This window comes from Somniosus microcephalus, chromosome 8 (genome assembly GCF_052327205.1).
Source record: "Somniosus microcephalus isolate GS21.2 chromosome 8, FLI_Smic_1.0, whole genome shotgun sequence".
NCBI lineage: Eukaryota > Metazoa > Chordata > Chondrichthyes > Squaliformes > Somniosidae > Somniosus > Somniosus microcephalus.
This window is the reverse complement of record NC_140994.1, coordinates 265,705,676-265,711,675: the sequence shown is the minus strand read 5'-3', so window position 1 is coordinate 265,711,675 and position 6,000 is coordinate 265,705,676.

The window sequence follows — 6,000 nt, the reverse complement described above, 5'->3', positions numbered from 1 at the left end:
CAGGCTCGAGGGGCCGAATGGCCTACTCCTGCTCCTATCTTCTATGTTTCTATGTTTCTATGTTTCAGTGGAAACGATTGCTACCTCCGTGGTAAGGCTGGCTACCATAGAGGGGAGGATGGCTACGGTAGAGAACAGGAGGGCCAGGCCATGGAGGAGCTTAGTCGCCAGGGTATGGAAAACATGGTCATTGTTCAGAATAGAATGACATCTCTTGAGGAGCGATGGGCATCTACTGAACAGAGAAACCAGACCTTCATGGAAGTCCTTCTGAGTTGGACTGCCATTGCAGATACGGTTCCCCATGGCCCCCCTGATGTGCAGCAAGCTGCTCTCAAGCCACTTGCAGGTGCTGAGGGGGACCTGACCCATGAGAGGGAGGTTGGTGGCAGACCTCAAGGAAGTGGGGGCTCCTCTCCAAGCGCTCACACCTCCATGCCACTGCAGAGCCGTCGGTCAGAGTCCCACCGGAGTCCTCACCCAACTGACATCGGCGTCTCAACCCCTGCACAGCCTCAGGAGCAGCAGAATGTTGACGAGCCATCACAGGCTCGCCATCCCAGAGGACGTCCGCCAAAGGTGTCGAGACAGGAGCAGCAGCAAAGTGAGCAAGGGGCCTCCACATCTGCTGAAGCCACAAGGGAGGCACCACGTAGGAGCATGCGTAAGAGGAAAATTCTGCACAAATATTCACAAGGGTAGTCACTTGGGTGCAATTTTGTGTTTACTGCAAAAATGCCATCACTTCAGTAATGTACGTAAAATTTCTGATGGCAAATGTTGCAGTTGTATCGACTGTCATTTCGCTAGTGGGACTTCCACATTGAGGGCTTAGGCATACTTGCAACTGTCAGTATGGTGGTCAGAGTGCTAGGAATCCTCTGGTTCTTGGCCATTGTCAATGCTCTGGTAAGGAGCTGCGAGGCAAAAGTGTTTGTTTGACTAGGCTAAGCAAATCTGGCCAGGATGAGTGCGTCCCTTGCATCCCGGGCAGCAATGTTGTCGCGCGCTGGCGCCTTCTGGCCTGTGCATCTTCAGGTGGGTGACTAGCAGCTTGCTGCTCCTGTTGTTGCTCCTGTTGATGCTCCTGTTGCTGGTGCTGCTGTTGTTCCTGGTTCTGTTGCTGCAGCTGGTGCTCGAGCTCCTCTAATGCCCAGATGGGAAGGAAATAAATGGCTCCCATGCTTCTGGTATATGCCTCCGTTGAGGAAGCGCTGAGTGAAGATGGCAAGAGGGGTTTCCCAGGAGGTCACACTGGTGATGGGTGTGAGGCTCCAACCTTCCACAGGTGTGGTTAAACCTTCTAAAAGTTGCCCCAGACCTGAGACCACTAAGTCCTGCCACCTGCAGATCATGGCTGATCAAATCTCCTCTTTAATGGTTGACCTGCAGTTGATAGTCAGCAATCCAATCGTGCTCCCACCAGGTTTCACCTTCATGTTTCCCACCAGGCGTGTTTCATGTGGGAAAAGGGTTAAATTCGCAAGGGCTGTTCAAAATAGCATTATAGAGGCCATTTAGTGGTTGTTAAGGGCGTTAACAACCAATCCCGCCTGTTGGATGCGGGACGGAGTCGGGACCATCAGACACGCTTGAGTTAAAATTGCTCGGAGTCGGGAACCAGGCGAGGGGGAGTCCCGCCCGCCAGTTTTTGCGATTTTAACCCCCCCGCACACCTCCAAGCCTGACTCCACGGCTCAATGAAAATCAAGCCCATAGAGTTATACAACACAGAGAGAGGCCCTTCGGCCCATCGTGTCCGCGCCGGCCATCAAACCCTGTCTATTCTAATCCCATTTTCCAGCACTTGGTCCGTAGCCTTGTATGCTATGGCGTTTCAAGTGCTCATCTAAATGCTTCTTGAATGTTGTGAGGGTTCCTGCCTCTACCACCCTTTCAGGCAGTGAGTTCCAGATTCCAACCACCCTCTGGGTGAAAAAGTTTTTCCTCAAATCCCCTCTAAATCTCCTGCCCCTTACCTTGAGTCTATGCCCCCTGGTTATTGACCCCTCTACTAAAGGGGAAAAGTTCCTTTCTATCTACCCTATCTATGCCCCTCATAATTTTGTACACCTCAATCAGGTCCCCCCTCAGCCTTCTCTGCTCTAAGGAAAACAACCCCAGCCTGTCCAGTCTCTCCTCATAGCTGAAGCGCTCCAGCCCAGGTAACATCCTGGTGAATCTCCTCTGAACCCTCTCCAATGCAATCACATCCCTCCTATATTGTGGCGACCAGAACTGCACACAGTATTCCAGCTGTGGCCTAACCAGCGTTTTGTACAGCTCCATCATAACCTCCCTGCTCTTATATTCTATGCCTCGGCTAATGAAGGCAAGTCTCCCAGTCTGACTGGATCCCGCGCAGCGGCTTTTCAATACAAAAACCGCGCATGCGCGGTATCGTGAATGGCCCGCGCGATGCCAAAAAAAATTAGCGGGAACATTGCGCCAAGTGTGGTCTCACCAAAGCCCTGTACAATTGCAGCAAGACTTCTTCATTCTTGTACTCCAACCCCCCCTTGCAATAGCGACTGACATATCATTGGCCTTCCTAATCGCTTGCTGTACCTGCATGTTAACATTCTGTGATTCGTGTACAAATCTCCCTGAATACCAACATTAGGCATCTTTTAAAAAAATATTCTGCTTTTCCATTCTTCTGACCAAAGTGGATAATTTCACTTTGTAATGATGGGAGTCCAACTGTTAGAAACCGAAAGGGTCGGAGCAGTGTGAGGAACGTCTAATTCCTTTAAGCCCAATAAGACCGGCCCATAATTAGCTCCATTCACCCCAGATCTTTGGGTCAGAGGTCACTGGTGCGAAGGTCATTCTGTCATATCTGCCTTAACTTTGTAACCGATTATAAAGCGAGCCGAGAGTGTTCTGAGTGATTTATTAATTTATTGCCACTTTAACGCTAAACTTACATTTGAGCCGTAAATACCCCTCCTATTGAGCCTTTTATTTGAGTGGAATTAACAAAGTGAACCAACTCAGGAAGTGATTTTGAGGTTGTGTCCCAGCAGGCACCTTACTTGCTCACGGCTGACCTTTGGACTTAGGCCGAGGTCACGAACGGTCACTACCTGATTGGGTCCAGTGAAAAAAAGATTTTCTCTTTCAGTTTGTTCTCAGAGTTTTATTAGAAAGAAAGAACTTGCTTTGAAGCGCAGTCACTGTTTTTGTAGGCAAATGCGCACAGCAAGATCCCAGCAACAGTAAACGCGATGAATGACCAGATAATACTCAGTTTTGCTGGTGTTTCTTGGAGCATGAATGTTGTCCGGGATACCCAGAGAATTGCCTTGCTCTTTGGATGGCACCGTGGGATCAAAGCAAGCTTTGGTTTAACGACTTATCTGCAATATAGCACCTCCAACAAAAGAAAGACTTGCATTTCTGTAGCGCCTTTCATGACCTCAGGATGTCTCAAAGCGCTTTACAGCCAATGAAGTACTTTTTGAAGTGGAGTCACTGTTGTAATGTGGGAAACGCGACAGCCAATCTGCACGCAGCAAGATCCCACAAACAGCAATGTGATAAATAATCAGATAATCTGTTTTAGTGATGTTGATTGAGGGATACATATTGGCCCAGGACACCGGGGAGAACTCCGCCCTGCTCTTCTTCAAATAGTGACCGTTAGATCTCTTACGTCCACCCGAGAGGAGCAGACGGGACCTCTATCAATCTCAGCCTTGAATATACTCAACGACTGAGCCTCCACAGCCCTCTGGGGTAGAGAATTCCAAAGATTCACCACCCTCTGAGTGAAGAAATTTCTCCTCATCTCAGTCCTAAATGGCCGACCCCTTATCCTGAGACTGTGACCCCCGGTTCTAGACTCTCCAGACAGGGGGAAACATCCTCTCAGCATCTACCCTGTCAATCCCCCTCAGAATCTTGTATGTTTCAATGAGGTCACCTCTCATTCTTCTAAACTCCAGAGAGTATTGGCCCATTCTACACAATCTCTCCTCATAGGACAGCCCTCTCATCCCAGGAATCAATCTCATGAACAACTAATCTCGTGAATGATGATGGAATTGTAAACATAAGAACAGAATGGGTGACTTTAAAATGGGAACTGAATTATGGGTGAACGCCTTGGTCCAAATATTCCCCCCCCACTACACTCCCACTTGGCCTGAAGACCCCCATGTTTAACGTCACAGATCGACCGGTCTTAAGTCATTACACAGGTAACTGGCCAAAGTTAATATGTGATTTTCAGGATTGCCAATCAGATCAATCATCAATAGCTAACAATTGCCAATCAGACTCACACCAATAAAACATCAAAATAAAGTTGAAGAATTCGCTCCTTCCTCCCCTGAAGCTGCTGATTGATGCGGTGGAATAGTCGTTCGAGATTGGACCACCCTCACCATGTCATCAAGGGGCCGTTTTTCGGGTGTGGGGCCACGCGGTGAGTGTCGACGTCAGTGGGCTATTCCACCATGTCGGAGCGTGGCTGCTCTCAAGCACGAGTGCGCTCCTCTCAGAGAGCGATGAAGAGAAAGATCCCAGGATGATATTTCTCCTTCCCTCTCCAGGGAACAATCAACAACAACTTGCATTTATGTAGTACCTTTAACGTAGTAAAACATCCCAAGGTGATTCACAGGAGCGATTATCAGATAAAAACCCCGAGCCACATAAGGGGATATTAGGGCAGGTGACCATAAGCTTGGTCAAAGAGGTAGGTTTTAAGGAGGTTCTTAAAGGAGGAGCGTGAGAGAGAGAGAGAGGTGGTGGAGAGGTTTAGGGAGGGAAGTCCAGAGATTCAGGCCTAGGCAGCTAGGCATGGCCGCCAATGGTGGAACGATGGAAATCAGGGAAGCACAAGGGGCCAGAATTGGAGGAGCGCAGAGATCTCGGGCGGTTGTAGGGCTGGGGGAGGTCACAGAGATAGGGAGGGGTGGGACTGTGTAGGGAATTGAACACGAGGATGAGAATTTTAAAATTGAGGTGTTGCCGGACCGGGAGCCAATGTAGGTCAGTGAGCACAGCGGGGTGATGGGTGAACGGGACTTGGTGCGAGTTAGGACACGGGGCAGTGAGTACAGGGGGTGATGGGTGAACGGGACTGGGTGCGAGTTAGGACACGGGGCAGTGAGCACAGGGGGTGATGGGTGAATGGGACTGGGTGCGAGTTAGGACACGGGGCAGTGAGCACAGGGGGTGATGGGTGAACGGGACTGGGTGTGAGTTAGGACATGGGGCAGTGAGCACAGGGGGTGATGGGTGAACGGGACTGGGTGTGAGTTAGGACACGGGGCAGTGAGCACAGGGGGTGATGGGTGAACGGGGCTCGGTGTGAGTTAGGACACGGGGCAGTGAGCACAGGGGGTGATGGGTGAATGGGACTTGGTGTGAGTTAGGACACGGGGCAGTGAGCACAGGGGGTGATGGGTGAATGGGACTGGGTGTGAGTTAGGACACGGGGCAGTGAGCACAGGGGGTGATGGGTGAACGGGACTGGGTGTGAGTTAGGACACGGGGCAGTGAGCACAGGGGGTGATGGGTGAACGGGACTCGGTGCGAGTTAGGACACGGGGCAGTGAGCACAGGGGGTGATGGGTGAACGGGACTGGGTGTGAGTTAGGACACGGGGCAGTGAGCACAGGGGGTGATGGGTGAATGGGACTTGGTGCGTGTTAGGACACGGGGCAGTGAGCACAGGGGGTGATGGGTGAACGGGACTGGGTGTGAGTTAGGACACGGGGCAGTGAGCACAGGGGGTGATGGGTGAACGGGACTGGGTGTGAGTTAGGACACGGGGCAGTGAGCACAGGGGGTGATGGGTGAACGGGACTTGGTGCGTGTTAGGACACGGGGCAGTGAGCACAGGGGGTGATGGGTGAACGGGACTGGGTGTGAGTTAGGACACGGGGCAGTGAGCACAGGGGGTGATGGGTGAACGGGACTGGGTGTGAGTTAGGACACGGGGCAGCGAGCACAGGGGGTGATGGGTGAACGGGACTGGGTGCGAGT